This window comes from Tachyglossus aculeatus, chromosome 3 (assembly GCF_015852505.1).
Source record: "Tachyglossus aculeatus isolate mTacAcu1 chromosome 3, mTacAcu1.pri, whole genome shotgun sequence".
Lineage (NCBI taxonomy): Eukaryota > Metazoa > Chordata > Mammalia > Monotremata > Tachyglossidae > Tachyglossus > Tachyglossus aculeatus.
Genome location: NC_052068.1, coordinates 99,839,695 through 99,864,560, shown reverse-complemented (window position 1 = coordinate 99,864,560; position 24,866 = coordinate 99,839,695). Strand labels below are relative to the sequence as shown.

Below are 24,866 nucleotides of genomic sequence, written 5' to 3'. Positions count from 1 at the left end.
GAAAGGCTTTGAAGAAGGGGAGAGCTTCAGTCTGTCAGCTATGAAAAGGGAGTTCCTTCACTCCCATGGCTTCAACTGGGGATTCAATCGTATTTATTGAGAGCTTACTGTAAGCAGAGCACTGTACTTGGGAGAGCACAAAACAGCAATGAACAGTCACATTCCCTGCTCATGACAGGCTGACGGTCTAGAGTGGGGGAGACAGACATCAGTACAAATAAATAAAATGACAGAAATGTACATAAATGCTGTGGGGCGGGGAGAGTGAGGAAGAGTAAAGGGAGCCAATCAGGGTGACAGAGAAGGGAGTGGGAGATGAGGAGAAGTGGGGCTTAGTCTGGGAAGGATGACTCCCAAATCCAAGTCACCAGCTCCAATATCTCTCCTTCCCGGCAATCTCACATTTCCTTCAGCTGCCAGGACATCCCGTTGACACTTTAGCCTCTGCGTGTCTGACACGGAACCCCTCATCTTTCTTCACAAACCCACTCCACCTCACAAGCCAGCAACCTTGGCATTATCCTCCATTCCTCTCTTCTCTTCCAACATGCATGTTCGGTCTGTCACCAAATCCTGTCGGTTCTCTCTTCACAATCAAGCAATCGATGCTATTTACTGAGCTATTTTTAAGTGAGTTCAATAAATACTGTCGATTGATTGATTAATGATAATAATGGCATTGATTAAGCACTTTCTATGTGCCAGGCCCTGTATTAAGTACTGGATACAAGCAAATCGGGTTGGACACAATTCCTGTCCCGTGTGGGGCTCGCAACCTCCATCTCCATTTTCCAGATGAGGGAACTGAGGCCCAGGGAAGTGTAATGTCTTGCCCAAGGTCACACAGCAGACAAGTGACAGAGCTGGGATTAGGACCCGTGATCTTCTGAATCCCAAGATCGTGCTCTAGCCACAACGCCGCGCTGCTTCCCTAGGTACATCTGATCCCAAGCCTCAATAAGCTTGCTATCTTGTAAGAAGAAACACGTTAAAATAAATTACAGGTAGTCAATCAACCACTCAGTCAACTGTATTTACTGAAAGCTTACTGTGGGAAGAGAGCTTTAGGAACTGTTTGGGGGAGGACAGTGCAACGGAGTTGGTAGACTGCACACAAGAAGCACCCAATTATGCATTTCAGTTGCATTTATTCAGCGCTTACTGGGTGCAGAGCACTGGACTAAGCGCCTGGAAAGTACAATTCGGCAACAAATAGAGATAATCCCTACCCACAGTGGGTTCGCAGTGTAGAGGAAGGGGAAGAAACAAGAGAACAAGGATATGTCCACAAGTGCGGGTGAGGGTGAATACCAGAGTACTTAGGAGGTACAGGTTCGGCCTTAAGTGCATAGGAGACGCGGACGGACGGGGGAGAAAATGGGGTGGATTTTCCAGAAATCTTCCTCTCCGTCCAAAATGCCTCACCGCACTTGTCATATCCCATCTTTAACTACTGCATCAGCTTCCTTGCTGATCTGCCTTCCTGGAGCGAGCTCTCTCCTCCCCAATCCATACTTCATTCTGTTGCCCAGGTCTTTCTGTCCTCAAACACGGACCTGTTCACGTCTCCCCACCGCTTCCCAATCCTCCACCCAGCCCTCTTGGAATCATAAAGAAATTCCTGACCATTAGCTTTAGGGCACTCAATCAATTTTCTTCCTGCTACTTACCCTCACCCGTCACACTGCATCCCACCTGGTATCCTCTGCTTCTCCAATGCCCACCTACTCATGCCCTCCCTCTCCCTAGAACTCCCTCCCCATTGATACCTGACAGACCACCCCTCTCCCCAAGCGCTTAATTCAATGCTAAGCGCTTAGTACAGTGCTCTGCGCACAGTGAGCGCTCAATAAAAACGACTGAATGAATCCTCCAAGCCCTCCGAAAAGCCTTCCCTGATTAATCTCTCATGTCCCCACCCTGTAACCCCTCTGACGGTGTCACCCAGACACTTCCCAATACAAAGTTAGTATTCACCCCAGTGTTTAGTAAAGTGCCTAGCACAAAGTAAGCACCTAAAAATACCATAATTACTTTAGCCCTAATCCCCAAAGCTTTTAGAAGCAGCACAGCGTGGTGGCTAGAGCACAGGCCTAGGAGTCAGAAGGTCACGGGTTCTAATCTCTCATCCTCCACTTGCCTGCTGTGTGACCTAGGGCAAGTCACTTCACTTCTCTGAGCCTCAGTTACCTCATCTGGAAAATGGGTATTGAGACTGTGAGCCCCACGTGGACAGGGACTGTGTTTAATCCGTTTGGCTCATGTTCACCCAAGCATTTAACACAACGCCTGGCACATCGTAAGCACTTTAACATACACCACAGTTATTATTATTCAGGTACCCATCACACTCGTACATGTTTTTAAAACTTTTTGCATCCCCCCACCTGTAATAATGACTGACTGAGTTCCCAACAACAGAAATTGCTGAATGGCTACATTACAGGATTGGAAGATGGGGAGGATGTAGGTGAGGTCAACTAAGATGGAAAATTGGGCAGAGGAGACGATTTGGGAGTTCAATTTTTGACACGATGAGCTTGAAGTGCTGGCAGGACACCCATGTAGAGGTGTCCCCAAGCCAGAAAGATGTACAGTTGTTTTTTTTTATGATACTTGTTAAGCGCTTACTTTGTGGTATGCACTGTACTACACGCTGGGGTAGGTACAGCACCATCCAATCCCACATGGGGCTTACAGTCTAAGTATGAGGGGAAGCAGTATGGTCTAGTGGTTAGAGAAAGGGCCTGGGAGTCAGAAGGACCTGAGTTCTAATCCCAGTTCCACCCCTTGTCTGCTGTGTGACCTTGGGCAAATCACTTAACTTTGGGCCTCGGTTACCTCAGCTGTACGATGATGACTAAGAATGTGAGTCCCATGTGGACATAATAATAATAATGATTGCATTTGTTAAGCACTTACTATGTGCCATGCACTGTTCTAAGCACTGGGGTAGATACAAGGTCATCAGGTTATCCCACGTGAGGCTCCCAATCTTCATCCCCATTTTACAGATGAGGCAAATGAGGCCCAGAGAAGTGAAGTGACTTGCTCAAAGTCACACAGCTGACAAGTGGCGGAGCCAGGATTAGAACGCATGACCTCTGACTCCCAAGCCCGGGCTCTTTCCACTAAGCCACGCTGCCTCTCAATGGTATTTGTTAAGCACTTACTATGTGCTGAGCACTGTTCTAAGTGCTGGGGTAGATACAGGGTTATTAGGTTGACCCATGTGGGGCTTACAGTCTTCATCTGTAGAGAAGCAGCGTGGCTCAGTGGAAAGAGGACAGGCTTTGGAGTCAGAGGTCATGGGTTCCAATCCCCACTCTGCCACTTGTCAGCTGTGTGACTTTGGGTAAGTCACTTAACTTCTTTGGACCTCAGTTACCTCATCTGTAAAATGGGGATTAAGGCTGTGAGCCCCCCATGGGACAACCTGATCACCTTGTAACTTCCCCTGCGCTTAGAACAGTGCTTTGCACATAGTAAGCACTTAACAAATGCCATTATTATTATTATCCCCCTTTTACAGATGAGGTAACTGAGACCCAGAGATGTGAAGTGACTTGCTCAAAGTCACACAGCTGACAAGTGGAGGAGCCGGGATTAGAATCCATGACCTCTGACGCCCACTGTTCTTTCCACGAGGTGGGGGGAGTAGATGAGCTCCCCAAGGGGGTAAGTGTAAATTGAGAAAAGAAGGGGACCTGAAACAGGGCCCTGAGGGGCATTCACAGTTAGCCGACGGGAGGCCTAAGAAGACAGGGAAGAGGAGAAGCAGGGGAGAACTGTGGTGGAAAATGCCAATTCCAAGAGGAGGAACTGGTCCGTGATGTCAGTGGCGGCTGAGGGGTTGAGCAGTGCTAGGAAAAAGTAGAGTCAAGTAGATTTTGCTACGGAGTCACTGATGACTGCGGGCAGAGCGGAATTAGTGGAATTAGTGGAATGAACGGGATGGAAACTGAGTTGAGGAAGGTCAAGAAGCAGCGTGGCCTAATGGAAGGAACCCGGGCCTGGTAGTCAGAGGACATGGGTTCTGATCCCAGCTCCGCCACTCGCCTGCCAAGTGACCTTGAGCAAGTCACTTCACTTCTCTGGGCCTCGGTCACCTCATCTGTAAAATGAGGATTAAGACTGTGAGCCCCACGTGGGACAACCTGATTACCTTGTATCTCCCCCAACACTTGGAACAGTGCTTGGCACATAGTAAGCGCTTCACAAATACCATTATTATTATTATTATTATGGATTCTAATCCTGGCTCTGTCACCTGTCTGCTGTGTGACCTTGAGCAAGTCACTTCTCTGGGCCTCAGTGATCTCAGCTTCAAAATGGGGATTAAGAGTGGGCGTCCTATGTGGGATAGGGACTGTATCTAACCTGATTACCTTGTACGTACCTCAGCACTTAGAACAGTGCCTGGCACATAGTAATAGTTTAACGAATACCTTGGAAAAAAAAGGGAGCTCGGCTCAGTCTCTCTACAGGGATGGTTTTTCCCTTCCCTGCTATTTACAGGGAACGGATCTGCTAATCATGTTGTTCTGTGCTCTCCCAAGCGCTTAGTACAGTGCCTGGCACATAGTAAGCATTCAATAAATACCAGTGACTGGTTGACTGATTTAGTGTCCCGCTTCTCGTTTTCTGTACTTCTCTCCACAGAACGAAGCGATGCTAATGACCTTAAGAAGCAACACCCTCAGCCTTCCCAGAGCAGAGAGGAAGCTCACAGCACTGGCATGGCTCCAATTCCCTAATCAATGCCAGGACTCCAGGCTTTAAGAAAAGGGGAAGAAAAAACAAAAAAGAAAATAAAAGAAGAACCACACGTCTTCAGAAGTCAATAAATTGGGCTTGGCAGGAGTTGCCTGGTTCCCAAGATTTTATGCCAAGGCCAATTAAAAGACCCGGGCCACAGTTAAGCCGAGAGTCAGTACGGGGAGGTGCCGATCTCCAAAAAGGATAAAAATTAGTCAGTGATGTGGGGGGGAGGTCAAATCTAGAAAGCCAAGGTTTGGGACTACCACACTGCTTTGAATCTGGCTGAGTCTCGGGACTAAAATGTGGTTAACTGGCGAAAGCAGCACACTGCATTGGGACCCGATCCCAGTGGCAGGAAATTTTCTTTTTGCACTCGCTGTTCTGTGAAAGGCCCTTGAGCATGATAGGGTGGTTCAAGTCTCCAAATATGCTGTTTTGGAGATCCCAGAGGAGCCACCCTTTCCTAAATCAATCAAGGGTATTTATTGAGAGCTCACTCTAGGTAGAGAGCTGTACTGAGTACTTGGAAGAGTACAATGGAGATAGTAGATATAATCCCTGCCCTTGAGAAGCTTACAATCTAGTAGGGAAGACAGACATTAAAATCAATTTCAGGCTGGGGGAAGCCACAGAGTTTAAGGAGAGGTACGTGGAGAAGCAACATTGCACAGTGGATAGACCACAGGCCTGGGAGTCATGAGTGGTCATGGATTCTAATCCTGGCTCTGTCCCTTGTCTGCTGTGTGACCTTGGACAAGTCACTTCACTTCTCTGTGCCTCAGTTACCTCCTCTGTAAAATGGGGATTGAGACTGTGAGCCCCTTGTGGGACAGGGACTGAGTCCAACCCAATTTGCTTGTATCCACCCCAGCGCTCAGTAGAGTTCCTGGCACATAGTAAGCTTTTAACAAATGCCACAATCATTATTATCACTATTACATAAGTGCTGTGGGTGGAGGAGGAGCTGTGGTGAGTACCAAAGTGCTTTACGGGGTGAGGACTCAGGTGTGGTGACAGTATAGAGTGGGGAAATGAGATGCTAACCTTCTCACTGTGCCTTGTTCTTGCCTGTCCCACCATCGACCCCTGGCCCACATCCTACCTCTGGCCTGGAATGCCCTCTCTCCTCAAATCTGCCAAACTAGCACACTTCCCCCCTTCAAAGCCCTACTGAAAGCTCACCTCCTCCAGGAGGCCTTCCCAGACCGAGTCCCCCTTTTCCCCGGCTCCTCCTCCTCTCCCCATTGCCCCGACTCCCCACCTCTGCTCTATCCCCCACCCCGTCCCAAAGCACTTGTCTATCTATGGACCTATTTATTATTCTATTTATTTTATTAGTGATGTGTATATATCTATAATTCTATTTATTCATATTGATGCTACGGATGCCTGTTTACTTGTTTTGATGTCTGCCTTCCCCCTTCTAGACTGTGAGCCCGTTGTGGGGTAGGGATTATCTCTACTTGTTGCTGAATTGTATTTTCCATGCGCTTAGTCCAGTGCTCTGAGCACAGTAAGTGCTCAATAAATATGATTGAATGAATGAAGAGATTAATCGGGGAAGACTTCTGGGGGGAAGTGTGATCTTAGGAGGGCTTTGAAGCTGGGGTGAGTAGTGCTCTGTCAGATTTCAAAGGGGCACGAGGGATGGTACGATCAAGGGGTCAAAGGCTAGAGAGATAATAATAATAATGATGGTATTTGTTAAGCGCTTACTATGTGCAAAGCACCGTTCTAAGCGCTGGGGAGGATACAAGGTGATCAAGTTGTCCCACGTGGGGCTCACAGTCTTAATCCCCATTCTACAGATGAGGTAACTAAGGCACAGAGAAGTTAAGTGGCTTGCCCAAGGTCACACGGCTGACAAGTGGCGGAGCCGGGATTCGAACCCATGACCTGACTCCCAAGCCTGCGCTCTTTCCACTGAGCCAGAGATGAGCCCGAGGCCCAGTGAGTAGGATGACCAGAGGGGTGAAGCGTGCGGGCTGGGTTGCAGTGGGAGAGGAGCGAGGTTAGGGAGTGGGTAACACTCCCTAGCCTGCCTTAAAGCTGCTGGTCAGAAGTTTCTGCTTATCACGGGGGAGAAAGGGCAACTTTCTGAAGAGTGGTAAGGCGTGCGCAGAGCAATGTTTTAAAAAGCGATCTGGGCCGCAGATCGACGTTTGGACTGCAGAAGTGGGAGGCAGTCTTGTCCTGCTGCTGGCCAACGAAAACAATTCCGGACGCTGCCATCTGCAAACACCCCGATCGTTGTGGGCAGGTCACGTCACTGTTTTGTGTTGTATCGTACTTTCCCAAGTGCTTAGTACAGGGCTCTGCACACAGTTAAGCACTCAATAAATACGATTGGATGCATCCCAGTACCACAGGGGTCCATCTCAGAGTCTTCCCAGCGCAGTCAGAACCATCAGCCCGGCCCATTCTGCCTTACTGGACGTAAATTTCACCAGCAGCGGTGCCACCTTTCTTCGCAGATGAAGTCCCACATTATGAGTTGGCCATCAAGGCCGGGGTCTTTGGGGACTTCTGGGTCCGTTAGGGCTCGATTTTCCACTGTTCTTGTTTGAAGGAAAAATAAAACTACATTCCTAACGACGAATCTGGTACCCAGCTCCTAATCTGGTTAAACGAAACAGGCGCCGAGTCTGGATCTGTGAGCCCGTTATTGGGTAGGGACTGTTTCTATCTGTTGTCGAACTGTACTTTCCAAGCGCTCAGTACAAGGCTCTGCACACAGTGAATGCTCAATAAATACTACTGAATGAATGAATGAAGGTCTCTAAGCACCTGCTAGGGGCTAGGCGCTGCGGTAGGTACAAGATAAATCAGTTTGGCCACAACACGGGGCTCATGGTCTAAGCAGGGAGAAAGGCATTTTACCCCCCACTCTATGGAGAAGCTGGAGGCCCAGAACAGTGAAATGACTGAGATTGGCAGATACTGCGTGGCTTTATGGATAGAACACGGACCCGGGAGCCAGAAGGACCTGGGTTCTAATTCCGCCTCCGACCCTTGTCTGCTATGTGACCTTGGGCAAGTCACTTCGCTTCTCCGGGCCTCAGTCGCCTCACGTCTAAAATGGGGAGAAAGACTGTGAGCCTCGTGTCGGACACGGACTGTGTCCAACCTCATTAGCTTGCATCTACCCCAGCACTCAGTAGAGTGCCTGGCACATAGTGACAGCTTAATGAATACCATTAAAAAAAATTAAAATGATCCCTTAGTAGGCTAGTGGTGCAGCCGGAATTAGAACCCAGGTCCTCTTACTCCCAGGCCTGCGCTTTTTGAACTAGGCTGGGAAGAGTGTGCTAGTCCCCAATGCGATTCGCCTGTATCCATCCCAGCGCTTAGTACAGTGCCTGGCATGCGGTAAGCGCTTAGCGAACCCCACGAGAACGAGATGGGGCAGGGTTGCGGTAGCCAAGGAACTAGCTGCCGCCCGGCCTCGCCGGATCCCGCAGGGTCCACGATCCCGTCCCGCCTCGCGGCACCACGGCGGGAGGGGCAGAAGCAGCGGCAGCCGGCCCCCACCAAACTCGGAGCGTCCGCCAGGCCTCTGCTCCTCAGCCTACAGCCTCCTCTCGCTTTTAGTGTGTTGTGCTTGTACTTTGTGTGGAAAATTAGTCTTATTTTTTTTAATGGTGTGGGTGAAGTCCTTACCACGTGCCAGGCACCGTACTGAGCACCGGGATGGACACGAGCTAATCAGGTCGGACACGTGGGGCTCACAGGCTTAATCTCCATTTTACAGACGAGGTAACCGAGGTACAGAGAAGTGACGTGACTTCCTCGAGGTCACAGGGCAGACAAGTGGCGGGGCTGAGATCGGAACCCGGGTCCTTCTGACTCCCAGGCCCGGCTCTAACCGCCAGGCCACACGGCTTCTCTAGCTCTATAAGCGTGCTTCATTGGATCATGTGAGCCCGTTGTTGGGTAGGGATTGTCTCTATCTGTTACTGAATTGTATTTTCCAAGCGCTTAGTACAGTGCTCTGCACACAGTCAGCGCTCAATAAATAAGATTGATTGAATGAATGAATGTGTCTGTCCCCCATCCCCTCCGCCTGCTTTACCCTTAGAAGGTGTGCCTCATGATTAGCTCCTCCCCATATCCTCTTTCCTGGTGCTGAGTACAGTCCTCGGCCAACATCAGGCATTCAGTAAATTCTACTTCTAAAACACCACAGACAAGTTCTTTAGTGTGTCCCCACTTTCGGGACTGTAAAATCGGAAGGCTTTTAAATTAGGCCTCCAAATGAGGCTTCTTTCCTCAAACTGGCAGGACCCTTAGATAAACTGGAAAATCCCAACGTCACACCTTTGGTCCACCTCATGCTGGCCCGATTCCTGGCAAGGAACCGAAGGATGCGCTGGATTCCTGCCTCCTCACTGGCTGCCTGGATTGGGATGGAGGATGGAGTGGAACTAAACTGTAGGACCCCAAAGGGCAGGGATCACATAATAATAGAATGATGGTATTTGTTAAGCGCTTACTATGTGCCAAGTACTGTTTTAAGCACTGGGATAGATACAAGGTAATCAGGTTGTCCCACATGGGGCTTACAGTCTTAATTCCCATTTTACAGATGAGGTAACTGAGGAACAGAGAAGTTAAGTGACTCGCCCAAAGTCACACAGCTGACAAGTGGCGGAGCCGGGATTAGAATCCATGAACTCTGACTCCCAAGCCCGTGTTCTCTCCACTACACCATGCTGCTTCTCTATCTCCTACTCTTTAGCAGCCTGGCCATGTGACCATGGGCTAATCACTTAATCTCTCTAGACCTCAGTTTCTCCTCACTAAAATAGATTGTGAGAAGTATCCGGAACAGGGATTGTGCCTGCTCTGAGAACCTGGAATCTACCCCAGTGCTTAGCTTGATAAATATCGTGTTTATTTTAAAATGATTACAATTCTCCAAGGGTAGAGAGGCCCATGTTCTACCCTTCAAATTCAAATTCAGTCATTCTTTTTCACTCATTCATTCATTCGTATTTATTGAGAGCTTACTGGGTGCAAAGCACTGTACTAAACACTTGGGAGAGTGCAATATAACAATAAAAAACATTCCCTGCGCACAACAAGCTTCCAGTCTAGAGAGGGAAACAGACACTATAAATAAATGACAGATATGCACATACGCGCTCTTGAGCTTGGAGGGGGATGAATAAAGGGAGAGAGTCAGGGCGACACAGAAGGCAATGGGAGAAGAGGAAAGGAGGGCTTAGTCAGGGAAGGCCTCTTGGAGGAGATGGGCATTCAATAAGGCTTTGAAGGCGGGGGATAAGGTTTTGAAGTGTGACTCCCCTGTACATTTTAGATATTAGGAATTAAAGAATGCTCTTCCAACACTGTGCATCTGTCTGGATAAGTCATAGAGATGGAAGCGGTGGTTATGAACATATGCAGGGATGAGTACTAAAATTTTTCTCCTCAAAGAAACGACTAACTCTTCCGTATCCTCTGGGATTTACTCTTTCCTTGAGGATCTTCAGGAATGGAGATTTCACAGACATCTTTGGTATATCCAGAGAAGCAGTGTGGCTTAGTGGAAAGAGCCCAGGCTTGGGAGTTAGATGTTGTGGGTTCTAATCCCGGCTCTGCCACTTATCAGCTGTGTGACTTTGAGCAAGTCACTTAACTTCTCTGTGCCTCAGTTACCTCATCTGGAAAATGGGGATGAAGACTGTGAGCCCCACGTGGGACACCCTGATTACTCTGTATCTCTCCCAGCGCTTAGAACAGAGCTTGGCACATAGTAAGCACTTAACAAATACCATAATTGTTATTATTATATCCCTCTCTGGTGCTTTGTTACCTGACTGGCCAGATGTTCTATCATAAGGCCACCTACATAATCATCATAACTGTGGTATTTGTTAAGCATTTACTCTGCGACAGGCCCTGTACTAAGTACTGGGGTGGATGGCTACAGGCAAATCAGGCTGGACACAGTCCCTGTCCTACAGGGGTGCACAGTTTTAATCCCCATTTTACCACTGAGGCAGATGAGGCATAGAAAAGTCAAATGACTTGCCCAAGGCCACACAGCAGACGAGTGGCGGAGCCGGGATTAGAACCCACCTAAAATCTTGCCTGCTTTGATTTAAGCCTTTTTCTTCTTGTTCGGTTTTACCTCTTCCCTAGAAAATGCTTTCATATCACCCACCTTGTGGGGGGGAGCTGAGTTCTCCTAAGGGCGGAGCAAAGGAAAGTCAGGAATTCCATTCGCTTCCTATTGATGGTACGATGAGTTGCCTGCCTGAAGACCCAGCCAGAAATTTACCATCACGTGGTAAATTTATTTTTCCCTCCCTAAATTGTACCCAGGTTAAAAGGGCTTGCTCGAGTGAGTTGATCTGGGGGTTACCCCACCCTAAGTCTGATTTTTCAGCCTGTTCCCCAAGCAACATGCTCACGCTAGCACGTGGAATCTGACCTCTGCTAATCTGATCCTTATCTTGCCTAGCCCTGACAATCTGGAACCTCAGTGGCTTTAACTATTACCTCGAAAAGCTTGATCTTCGAATTTTCTGCTGTTTTCTAATTTGTGGTACACATCAAACTCCTACTTTGTTCTTCTCTCGCTTGGGAGACTGGTTCGGGCACGCTCGCAGGGGACCTTGGCTCCTGGATGGAGTCCCTAGTTCCATTAGGAGCACTAAATATTGACGGCTGATTTTGATCGTTTGTGATCTTTTATCTCCGTCGATGGTATTTACTGAGCACTTGCAGAGCACTGTATTAGGCGCTTGGGAAAGCACAATCCAGCAGAGCTGGACGATGCCATCCCTGCCCAAAGGGAGCTTACAGACCTCAGGGACGACTTGGCATTTCACAGGGACAACCTGGTAGTCCACAGTCTCCCAAGTAGAAAACTTCAGCCGGGGGCTCTTGTGATATTCTTGAATACATTCACGTCAGACCTGAACCTCTTGTTCTCCAAACTAAACAACTCGAATAACAATAGTAATTATGGTACTTGTTAAGCGCTTACTCTGTGCCAAGGCGCTGTACTGAGCACTAGGGTGGATATGAGCAAATTGGGTTGGACACAGTCCCTGTCCTGCATGCAGCTCAGTCTTAATCCCCATTTTACAGATGAAGTATCTGAGCCACAGAGAAGTGAAGTGACTTGCCTTTTTCACAGGCCCTATTTTCCATTCTGTATATCATTTCTGTTCCTCTTCTTTGGCCTCCTCCTATGTCTCTTTATCCTTTTTACAGTCCGTGACCCAAACTGGATCATTTTCATCAGGAGAGTTTGGTGGAAGGAGAGCCCGGGCTTGGGAGTCAGAGGCCGTGGGCTCTAATCCCGGCTCTGCCACTTATCAGCTGTGTGACTCTGGGTAAGTCTCTTCACTTCTCTGTGCCTCAGTTACCTCATCTGCCAAATGGGGATGAAGACACAACTTCTCTGGGCCTCAAATGACCTCATCTGCAAAATGGAGATTAAAACTGCAAGCCCCACGTGGGACAATCTGATTACCCTGTATTTACCCCAGCACTTAGAACAGTGCTTGGCACATAGTAAAGCGCTTAACAAATATCATCATCATCATCATCATCATCAATAGCATTTGCTAAGTGCTTCCTATGTGCCAGGCACGGTACTAAGTGCCAGGGTGGATATGAGCAAATCACACTGGACACAGTCCCTGTCCCACATGCAGCTCAGTCTCAGTCCCCATTTTACAGATGAGGTAACTGTGGCCCAGAGAAGTAAAGTGACTAGCCCAAGGTCACGCAGCATACAAGTGGCAGAGCCGGGATTAGAACCCAGGTCCTTCCGGCTCCCAGGCCTGTGCTCTATGCACTAGGCCACACACTTCTCCAAAGACACCGATGTCTTCGGTGTCATGTTTTTGGTTCGACACAGTCCCTGTATTTTGGCTCAAGTGACGACTCATTCAGCTTCTGGTTAACAAAATTCTCTAGGTCTTTTTCGACTTCCCTTGCGCCCGGCTAGTCTCTCGCCACTGCCTCTTGGTGTTATACCAGTGGTTCGGGAAAATCGGGGTTCGGTCACTGGCTTAGCATCATTCTAACCTGCTCTGCCACCCTGGGGGAAATGCTAGGACTAGGGAATCAAGCTCAATATCCCGACAGGTGGTCGATTAACTGCAATGCCACACAAGTGATCTCAGTGTCTGCAAGTATGTGATAAGCAGCGTGGCTCATTGGAAAGAGCCCAGGCTTTAGAGTCAGAGGTCACGGGTTCAAATCCTGGCTCCGCCAATTGTCAGCTGTGTGACTTTGGGCAAGTCTCTTCACTTCTCCGGGCCTCAGTTACCTCATCTGTAAAATGGGGATAAAGACTGTGAACCCCCCGTGGGACAACCTGATCACCTTGTAACCTCCCCAGCGCTTAGAACAGTGCTTTGTACATAGTAGGCGCTCAATAAATTCCATCATCATTATTATTATTATCATTATTATGTGAGGTATGTGCGGTTCCAACCTCATTACCTGTCAGGCTCAAGTCGCCGAACAGCCCAGATTGGCCACTTTGACATTTGCACAACAGTGTTATCGCTATAACGTATCTTGCTGAGGCCTTGACACTAAGCTGCAAAACACTTATTAACACAGTAGGCACCGTAAAGCAAAGGGGCAGCCGGGAGGGAGAGAAGAGTCGGGAAGCCAGACCGGCCAGCCGTCTACGCCTCCGGGTTGTCTTCAGACCGGGCAACTTCTGAGCTGGGGCTTGGCTCCCGATCCCTGACACCCAGCTTTAGGAAAACTCGCTGACTGAGGAAACCGCAGCCGCCCTCGTGCTTTTGTTTCAAGTGCCCCGCTTGCCTGCAAGTCAGGTGGAGAGTTTGGGTCACCTCACTGGCTCCTATGTGGATTATGTTCTCTTCGGGCTTTTTCCTTTCTGCCCCTATTTTTGAGCAGCAGGGACCTTTGGAAACCACCTGAGAAACCCTAAAAGGCTGCTGAGAAGAAACAGTCGAAGAGGCCTCTCTGGACAAGAGCCGTAGATCCGCCCCATTCCTGACTTGGATCCCACCCAGGAAAGACTAGGGTGGCAATATAGTACTCCACAGCAAGGCCCCTATAGGGGTAAAAGCTTGTAGGAATGGTTTTAAGAGAGTGAGTACAAGTAGTGTACATGTTTTGTTTTGTTGTCTGTCTCCCCTTTCTAAACTGTGAGCCCTCTGTGGGGTAGGAACCGTCCCTATACATTGCCGACTTGTACTTCCCAAGCGCTTAGTACAGTGCTCTGCACACAGTAAGCGCTCAATAAATATGATTGAATGAATGAATGAATATGGAAAGGGGATTGAGTCCGACCTGATTTACTTGTATCTCCCCCAGCACGTAGAACAGGGCCCGGCACATAGTAGGCGCTTAACGAGGATAGTAATTAGTAATTGCTGTCATCAATCTTTCCAAAATGGGAATAAGACACCCAGCGGTCTTCCAAACCAACAAGCGGGAGTCCGGAACTGCCGCCCCGGCCACTGGAACCGACTCAAATGCACTCGGCTTCATCCTAACGCGGGTCCTCGCTCTGCACTGTAGCTAGAACTCAGTTTATATCTCTATCGGTCCTCCAAGGCGCTGACGGTCAGATTCGGCTGATACAACAGTAATACTGACATTTAAGTGGTTACTATGTGCCAAGCACTCTACTGTGCCATCAGTCAAATTCACTGAGCGCTTACTGCATGCAGAGCACCGTACTAAGCGCTTGGGAGAACACGATATGACAGTTTGGTGAACTCGCTCCCTGCCCACACCAAGCTTCCAGCCCAGAGGGCAGATACAAGATAAACAGGCCCCACGTGGGGCTCGCAGTCTAAACAAGAGGAAGAGTAGGTATTGAGTCCCCATCTTGAAGATGGGGGAACTGAGGAACAGGGAAGTGAAGTGACTTGTCCAAAGTCACACGGTAGACAAGTGGCAGATCGGAATTAGAACCCAAGTCCACTGACTCTCAGGCCCAAGTTCTCTCCCCTAGGCCCACGCTCCTTCCAGCTGAGTGCTTCTACGGATGAAGAGACCAATATGGGCCCCACGGTCCTTTCCACACTGTGCTCACATAAAGGTCTCTACTTAATGTTTGCCACGCCTCGTGCTGTTTTCTTTTCTTCCTCTTCGTCTCCCCCTCCCTGCGTCACCTCTGCCCAAAAGAGAGAGACTCTCCTTTCTTTCTGGCAGCGTGTCACTGTCTAGCCTCAGTAACTGAAACCCGTTTTTCGGGTGAGGCTTTGATATAACCACACCCTTAGAGGACAGAATCCTTAGGGAATTAGGGAACGTCGGCCCGTAAGCCAGGAGCCTGTTGGATACGGCCAGCCATCGTTCCCACACCCTAGCCCATCTGCTTTGCTCCTCTCAAGCCAATCTATTCATTGTGCCGTTCGAGCCATAGGGCCTGGGCCCTCCATTCGGCCTGGTTCCTCTCCCTTCACTTTGGGCGGACAACTGCCAAAACCCTTCTCAAAAATTTTAAAAAACCCAAAAAACCACCCCACATCTCTGCCAGGGGCCTTCCCTGATTAGTATCTCACCACTCCAACCTATCTCCCCTTCCTCCTCCGACTGAAGCATCAAACACACCCCACTGCTGAAGCACTTAGTACCCGTCTATTTTCTATTATTTCCTCCTATGTGGAATGATCTATTTCTCTGCTAGACTGTAAGCTCCTTGAGGGCAGGGAAAGTGTCTACTAACCGTATCATCTTCTCCCAATAATAATTTGGGAAGCGGTGTGGCCTCGTGGAAAGAGCATGGGCCTGAGAAGCAGAGGACTTGGATTCTAATCCTAATCTGCCACTCGTCTACTGTGTGACCTTCCATTCATTCATTCAATTGCATTTATTGAGCGCTTACTGTGCGCAGAGCACTGTACTGAGCACTTGGAAAGTACAATTCGGCAACAGATAGAGACAATCCCTACCCAACAACGGGCTCACAGTCTAGAAGGGGGGAGACAGACAACAAAACAAGTAGACAGGCATTAACAGCATCACAAAACATAAATAGAATTGGAGATATATACACATCATTAATAAAACAAATTGAATAATAAATACGTACAATATATACACGAGTGCTGTGGGGCGGGGAGGGGGGTCGTCACTTCACTTCCCTGTGCCTCAGTTTCCTCATCTGTAAATAGGGATTAAGACTGGGAGCCCCGTGTGAGACGTGTACCATGTCCAATCTGATCTGCTTGTATCTACCCCAGTGCTTAGTACAGTGCCTGGCACATGGTGAGCACTTACATATCATTAAAAAAAAAAAATCATTGATAGTTCCAAAGAAATGGCTTACGGGCAAAGCACCAGAACAGGGGTCCTAAGAGTACTGTGCGTGGGTACAACCAGGGCTTGAAGCAGCATGGCGTTCCAGATAGAGCCCGGGCTTGGGAGTCATAAGGTCATGGGTTCTAATCCCAGCTCTGCTGCTTGCCTGTTGTGTGGCCTTGGGCAAGTCACTTGGCTTCTCTCTGCCTCAGTTTCCTCATCCGTAAAATGGACATCGAGACTGTGAGCCCTATGTGGGATGGACTGTGTCCAACCCGATTTGCTTGTATCCACCCCAGCGCTTAAGCCCACTGCTGGGTAGGGACCGTCTCTATATGTTGCCAACTTGTACTTCCCAAGCGCTTAGTACAGTGCTCTGCACACAGTAAGCGCTCAATAAATACGATTGAATGAATGAATGAATAGCAGAGTGTCTGGCATGCAGTAAGCACTTAAAGACTACCACAATTATTATTATAATGAACAATGCAGCTTCCATGTTACATAAGAACTGGGCATACCCAGAAGGTGTTAATTTAGCTCAGGGGCAATTAGATGGACTCGTCAAAAACCCGTTCATCCTGTCCATCAAAGAGCTGCCACTCTAGCAGGCAGGGTATCTTTCTGACCTGCAGTCCACCTCCCTCCAACCCACAGAGGGATGACGCGCCAGGCCTGCCTGTTGTCCTGTCCTGCTACGTGGCAAATCGGGCTGGAATGCCTGGGGCCTAAACATACATGTAAGGGGACAGATCATCGCCGCTCCTGGCAAGGGACCGGGAAAACTTCCTAGAGGCAGATCCGGCGATTCCTGGGAAGCAGAGAGCAGTTTAAACCTGGGGGTCCCAAGACCGCACACCCAGCACGATCCTAGTACGGGTGTAGCTCAGACGAGTACCCACCTGCGAGTCAGCCATCTCACCCCTCACCACCCAGGCCCCGGGCACACGGTGGACAATGGAGACCGTTGCCTTGGCCAAAAACCCCACTTTTATGCACTGGCAGGAAATGGCGAAGAAAATATTTACTCGTTAAGTGCACGGAATCCTGGTTCTAGAAGACCCCCGACTCCTCGGAAGCAAATCAACAGGCCTAGCTGAGCAGGTGTAAAATGACCCCCTCAGTCCTTAGGACTCAGTGCCAGACCCCAAGAAAAAGCCCTGAGCCTAGGAGTTACATCACCCCGAGAGGAAAGAGCCCGGGCCTGAGAACGAAGGAAGAAGGACCTGGGTTCTAATCCCAGCTCTGCCAATTGCTTGCTGGGGGACCTTGGGCAAGTCACTTCGCTTCTTTATGCCTCAGTTTCCTCAACGGTAAAATGGGGACTCAATGCCTGTACTCCCTTCTACTTTAGGCTGTGAGTCCCATGTGGGACAGGGACTGTGTGCGACAGAATTAATTCGTATCTACCCCAGGGCCTAGAATGGTGTTTGACAAGTAGAAAGTATGTAGCAAATACCATTTTTTTAAAAAAATGGCATTCCCGATGTGCCCGGTGCCCACCCACCCCTCTCGGCCACTGCTGGGCAATCCCAATGGACAGGGAAAGGGGAGGGGATAGAACAGGCCCGGGTGGCACCCCTGTACCTCAGAAACAGCCCAGCAAAGGCTCCGGATCTGGGCTCCCCCTCCCCCGAGGAGCACCTGAGGGTGCTGGCTGAATGACCAGTGCCACAGGGGTAATTTGCAGTCCTGTTACAGCCGCTCATTGGTTCACCTAGAGATGGGGGAAAGACCCTAAAAACGTGCTCGAGAATCCATGGTGTCTCATCTTGCTCAAATTAATAATAATACTCATAATGATCGTATTTGATAAGCACTGACTATGTGCCACACACTGTTCTAAGCACCAGGGTAGAGACAAGCTTATCAGGTTGGATGCATTCCCCGTCCCACATGGGGCTCACAGTCTAAATGGAGAAACAGCATAGCGTGGTGACTAGAGTACAGGCCTGGGAGTCAGAAGGTCACGGGTTCTAATCCCGCTCCGCCACTTTCATTCATTCAATCGTATTTATTGGGCACTGTGTGCACAGCACTGTACTGAGCGCTTGGGAAGTGCAAGTTGGCAACATATAGAGACGGTCCCTACCCAACAGTGTGCTCACTTGTCTGCTGTGGGACCTTCGGCAGGTCATTTCACTTCTCTGAGCCTCAGTTACCTCATCTGTGAAACGGGGATTGAGACTATGAGCCCCACTCGGGACGGGGGCCGTGTCCAACCCGATCTGCTTGTATCCACCCCAGTGCTTGGTACAGTGCCTGGCAGATAGTAAGCGCTTAACGAATACCACAATTATTATTATTAATCCCCATTCTACAGATGAGGTAACTGAGACACCAGAAACTGAAGTGGCTTGCCCAACGTCACACAGCAGACAAGCGGCAGAGCTGGGATTAGAACCCCTGACCTTCTGACTCCCAAACCCTTGCTCTAAGTACTCTGAGATGAAAATTCCATACATTCCACTTTTCCCAAGTCTTTCCAGCACTCCGGGAGAGCGGAATCACTAAGAGAACAGTTGCCAAATCCCCATTCTTTGCTATTTTCAACTTCCATTTGTGGGCCTCTACCGGGCTCTTCCTCTCAGGGTCGCACCTGGAGAGTTTCCAGTACTCTTCCAGTCTCGGCTACGGGAGGGAGAGCCAGGCAGAGGCTTACCCATTCCATTCCTAGCTTGGGCCATGGCCAGCGAGTGGAAGGGAATCCGCTACAAGTCAAAACTCCCCTGTGCTAGGCAGCAGCGGCATGGCAGAGAGTCGAGGGCAGAGATTCGAGTTTACTGCGCGGAAGGCGGCGATGGTAAACCACTTTCAGATTTTTACCGAGAAAACTCTACGGATCCACTACCGGAACGATTGCAGATGGAGAGCGGGACGTTCTGGGAGACATGCGTCCGTGGGGTCGCTATGGGTCGGAAACAACTCGACGGCACAAGATGGCTCTTGGAAACTTGTAACAGAAATTTAAGTCACAGTCCCTACCCCTGCCTGTGAGGGGCTGACACGCCCCTTGCCCATCTGCTACAGAAGCAGTGTGGCCTAGCAGAAAGACCGCAAGTTTCGGAGTCAGGTGACCCGCACTCTATCGCGTGGCCTCGGACGAGTCACTTAACTTCCCTGTGCCTCAATTCCCTAATCTGCGAAATGGGGCTAGAAACCCATTCACTCTCCCCCCACTTGGACTGTGAACCCCGAATGCAACGTATTTGATATTTCTGAACCTATTTCTCCAGTTAGAGTGCAAGCTCACTGTGGGCGGGGAACCGGTCGCTTGCTTCTGTTGTTCAGTGCAATGCAGTCAGGAAGTGCTCCATAAATACCATTACGACATACAAAATTGGCTTCTTCGCGGAGACGCCGATCTCGTCATGCCTGATGACCTACATACTGGACCCTCTGAAGGGATGGTTTTGTTTCCATTGGAGAGACGCAACATCCTAAATCATAAACTCCCACCAGTCAACTCGAGCATTTAGGGATTTCTTTAGTCATCTTCGGCATTTGCATTTTGTTTTTTTAATGGTATCTGTTAAGTGCTTACCTCATGCCAGGCACTGTACTAAGTGCTGGGGTAGATAGAAGCTAATCAGGTCAGAGACAGTCCCTGTCCCATGTGGGGCTCACAGTCTTAATCCCCATTTTAGAGATGAGGCAACCGAGGCCCAGAGAAGTAAAGCGACTTGCCCAAGGTCACCCAGAGGCAGGTCCTTCAGACTCCCAGGCCAGTGCTTTAACCACTAGGCCACGCTGCTTTATTGGGTTATTTAGTCGGATCGCTACGGCTGTAAATATTTTCCTGTGCGCCTCCCCTGAGAGAGTGTCAGCTCCTCGTGGGCAGGGGCCACCTCCCTTCCATCTGCTGTCCCTCCCCGGGCCCCGGGGATCACGGGTTGCAGCATCGGGCCCCTCGGCTCCGCTCTCTCCCCGTGGCGGCCGAGCCAGTCCCCCCGGGGGGAGCCCCGCTGACTTCCCCCCGCCACACCCGGGACCCTCGGCCTTCTCCTCCGCCTCACCAAGGAGCCTCCACCCCATCCTGTCCTCACCACCCTGGCGGGGCAGAGAAAAGCCAGAGCAACAATATGGCTCCCTTCCTAGCTCGCTGAGGGCAGGGAACGTGTCTAAGGCCTGGTTCTGTCGTACTCTCCCCAAGTGTTTGGGACAGCATCTGCACCCAGTAAGTGCTCAATAAATACCACTGATTGATTGTTCCAGCTATACCTGCTCCCTTGGGAAGTCATTCATTCTCCTGGCTTCAACTACCAGTGCTTGGCACATAGTACGTGCTTAACAAATACTATCATCATCAACTACCATCTCTATATGGATGATTGCCAAATCTACACCTCCAGCCCTGATAGCTCTCTCTGCAGCCTCACATTTCCTCCTACCTTCAACATCTCTCCTCAGATGTCCTGCTGACACCTAACACATTCGAAATAGAACTCCTCAACTTTTCCCCCAAACCCTGTCCTCTCCCCAGACTTTCCCGTAACTGTAGAGCACCGAAACCCTAGCCGTCTCCCAAGCCTTGACATTATCCCGGATTCATCTGTCTCATAAATACAACTGAATGAATGAATGAATGAAATTCAACCCCATATTCCATCTGTCACCAAATTCTATTGATTCTACCCCTTCTCCATCATAACTATCATGCTGATCAGTATGCTTTTGGTGGGCAGGGATCGCCTGTACCAACTCTGTTGTATTGTACTTTCCCCAAGAGCTTAGTACAGTGCTCCACACACGGTAAGCACTCAGAAAAATGCCACTGATTGACTGATTATCATATCCCGCCCGACTTCATCATCAGCCTCCTCGCTGACCTCCCGGCCTCTAGCCTCTCCCCTTCCTAGACCTTATTTCCCAGTGCCGCCTGGATAATTTTTCGAAAAAACTGTTCAGTACATGCCTCCCCACTTTTCAGAAACCTCCAATGGTTACTCATCTATCTCCATATCAAACAGAAACTCCTCACCATGGGCTTTAATCAGCTTTTCCCATCCCATCTTCTCCCGCTGATCTCCAACACATATACTCAGTTCCCCTACCAACTTCATCCTATCTCACCATCAACCCCCAGCCCACATTCTCCCTCGGGCCTATATGTATGTGGGGTATTTTTAAATTTCTTTTTTTAATGGTATTTAAGTGCTTTCTATATGCCAGGCCCTCTAGTCGGCGCCAAGGTAGATACAAGCTCCTCAGGTTGGCTACAGTCCATGGCGTGGTGCTTGTATTCTTAATCCTCATTCTGAAGATGGGCGAACCGAGGCCCAGAGAAATAAGGTGACTTGCCCAAGGTCACACAGTAGACAAGTAGCAGAGCTGGGATTAGAACTCAGGTCTCTGACACCCAGGCTCATACCCTTTCCACTATGCCACGCTGCTTCTCTGTTACTCCCTCTCCCGACTCACCCCACCTTCAAAGCCCTATTTAAAAACAAAACAAAAAAAATCACACACATCCGCTCAGAGGCTTTCCTTAAGCCCTCACTCACCTGTGGCCCCCTTGATATTCATGCCGGCTCCACAATACCCCCATTTCTCTTTTCTGTCATTTATTTGAATGTCTATCTCCCCTTGTGGACTGTACCCTCCTTGAGGGCAGGGGCCCCGTCTACCAACTCTGTTGGCGGGTGCTCTCCAAAGTGCCCAGTACAGTGCTCTGCCTACCATAAGCGCTCAGTAAGTATTCCGATTGACGGCTATGGTGGTCGGTCACTGTGGCTGTGACTGACTGGGGACTCGGCTGCTTAGGAATCTGAAATTCTGCTCCTCTAGGCCTTGTGCTCTGGTCATTTTGGTTTGGATTTTGTCTATCTGTCCATGCCTATATGTCATCTCACCTTCCATGTCTGCCACCCGTTCCCCCTTCCCCTCGTGTTTTCAGATTAAGTCCCCTCAGAGGCCCAGGGCCCATATCTAATCCCCTCCTTCGTATTCTTTTCCAGCCCTCAGCACAGTGCTCTGCACACAGTGTTCAGGAAGGTGATGAGCACAACACACCAACTGGGTTCTCGATAAATATTACTACTAATAATAATAATGACATTTGTTAAGCGCTTACTATATGCAAAATACTGTTCTAAGTGCTGGGAAGGATAGAAGGTAATCAGACTGTCCCAAGGGGGGCTCACTGTCTTCATCCCCATTTTACAGATGAGGGAACTGAGGCCCAGAGAAGTTATGTGACTTGCCCAAAGTCACACAGCTGACAATTGGCGGAGCTGAGATTTGAACCCATGACCCCTGACTCCCAAGCCCGTGCTCCTTCCACTGAGCCGCGCTGCTTCTCTACTACTACCAGGCCGGGAAATTATTTTCAAAAAATTATGCTGTCTTCTTTCACGAGTTAAAGACGCTAGCCGGCGGGTAAAGCAAAAAACTGAGAACATAAACAAAACCTCGTCTCACCAGTCCCGTGTAGGAGATAAAAGGCCACTTGATTTTCCCATTTAGGAAGAAGCGACGTCTTCCTGCCTTGGGGAACAGACTTGTGGATTCTCGGAAAGAAAGCCTTGTCTCCATTTATGGGATACCTGAAAAGGCTGGCTCATGGGGGAAAAAAGGCCACACACACAAAAATCAAAACCTTTTCCAGTCACACAGTGACTATAAGTGGAGCAAACTAGGAAATACTTCCTATTACACATAGATCACCAGGCATGCATTTAGGAACTGACAATGGTGGGGAGACTTGGAAGGATTAACTTTTTCCAAATGCTAGGTAAATGTTAATGCCAGCTCTCCGACAGAGCATAAGAGCTCAGGGGCTTTCCAGAGGCCACGTGAATTAGTGGCAATCTAGGAACCGATCAGGGAAGTTAATTTGCTCCAGGCTCTAATCAATGGACAGCACGGGCTGAGCCCCTACTGTGTGCACAATGCTGTGTTCTAAACAGGGGTAGGTGGGGAGGGGGAGGGATGGGATGGCACAAATACTACAAATTGGTAAGACACGCCCTCCCCCCCCACCAGGGGTTTACAACCTAGCGGAGAAGACCCTGGAATTGATAGATGGGAGGAAGTAATGGAGAACAGAAGATAGACATGTACATATTTATTAGTCTATTCATTTTATTAATGGTGTTTATATATCTATAATTCTATTTATTTACATTGATGCTATTGATGTCTACTTGCTTTGTTTTGTTGTCTGTCTCCCCCCTTCTAGACTGTGAGCCCATTGGGAAGGGATTGTCTCTGCTGCCGAATCGTACTTCCCAAGCGCTTAGTACAGTGCTCTGCAAACAGTAAGGGCTCAATAAATATGAGGGAATGAATGAATACATACGTAAGGGTAGGGATAAGTGGGGAGGAAGCACCAGCTCCATTCTCAATTGGTTAAAAAGGTGGGAGGATTCAGTCAGGCAGTCAAAGCTATTTACTGAACACTTACTGGGTGCAGAGCACCGTACTGAGCAGCTGGGAGAGGACAGTACAAAGACACGCTCTTTCAGTACAAAGTACAGTACAGTACAAAGGCTCTTTCAGTGGAAAGAGCCCGGGCTTTGGAGTCAGAAGTCACGGGTTCGAATCCCAGCTCCACCGCATGTCTGCTGTGTGACCTTGGGCAAGTCACATAACTTCTTGGAGCCTCAGTTACCTCATCTGTAAAATGGGGATGAAGACTGTGAGCCCTACATGGGACAACCTGATCACCTTGTATCCCCCCCTCAGCGATTAGAACAGTGCTTTGCACATAGTAAGCACTTAACAAATGCCATCATTATTATTATAATACAATCCCTGCCCTCAAGGAGCTTTCAATCTAGTGGGAGAGAGAGAGACAATCAGTGGCATTTATTGAATGCACACTGTGTGCAGAGCACCCTACTAAGCGCTTGAGAGAATACGACAGTTGGCAACACGTTCTCTAGCCACAACAAGCTTACGGTCCAGAGGAGGAGACGGACATTAATAGAAATAATTTATCATGTAGAACTGACAGATGTGTATGTAAGCGCTGTGGGGCTGAACGTGGGGTGAATATGAATATACACACATTACAGCATAGATGGTTGCTCTCTCAGTCTTACACAGCAGTATGTGAGGCAGGCCAATTTATTATTCAAAACTCAACAAACTCCTGCAAGAGTTTCTGGCCCTGGGCTAGGCGTTATCCATTCAATCACATTTACTGAGTGCTTACTTTGTGCAGAGCACCGTACTAAGCTCCGGGGAGGGTACAACAGAACAATACACATTCCCTGTGCACAAGGAGCTTAGTCGAGACGGAGAGACAGACATTAATATAAATAAATGACAGATATGGGCATAAGTGTTCTGGGGCAGGGAGGGAGGAATGAATAAAGGGAGCAAGGCACGGTGAGGCAGAAAGGAGTGGGGGAAGCAGAAAGGAGGGCTTAGTCAGGGAAGGCCTCTTGGAGGAGGCTTTGAAGGGAGGAAGAGTCACTGTTGGATATGAGGAGGGAGGGCGTTCCGGGCCAGAGGCAGGACGGAGGCGAAGAGTCGGGCGGTGAGATGGAGGAGAATGAGGTACAGTGAGAAGGTTAGTGTTAGAGGAGTGAAGTGTGCGGGCTGGGTTGGAGTAGGAGAGTAGTGAGGTGAGGTAGGAGCGGGCATAAGTGAGAGTTTTAAAGCTGATGGTGAAGAGTTTCTGTTTGACGCGGAGGTGGATGGGCAACCACTGAAGGTTCTTGAGGCGTGGGGAAACACGGACTGAACGTTTTTATAGGAAAATGATCTGGGCAGTGGACGGAAGTGTGGACAGGAGCGGGGAGAGACCGGAGGCGGGGAGGTCAGTAAGGAGGCTGAGGCAATAATCGAGGCAGAGAGGATAAGCGCTTGGATTAACGTGGTAGCAGTTTCGATAAAGA

General features: G+C 49.2%; 1 protein-coding gene and 1 non-coding gene across 3 annotated transcripts in view; one reads left to right on the top strand and one right to left on the bottom strand.

The window, feature by feature from the left end:
- DCAF12 (DDB1 and CUL4 associated factor 12) overlaps positions 1-24,866 on the bottom strand; it is a 70,284-nt gene that overhangs the window by 28,100 nt on the left and 17,318 nt on the right. The gene's annotated exons all lie outside the window — the stretch shown is intronic.
- Positions 18,602-18,739, top strand: LOC119926017. Its single transcript, XR_005449936.1, has one exon. It is a non-coding gene; the product is annotated as a small nucleolar RNA SNORA7 (small nucleolar RNA).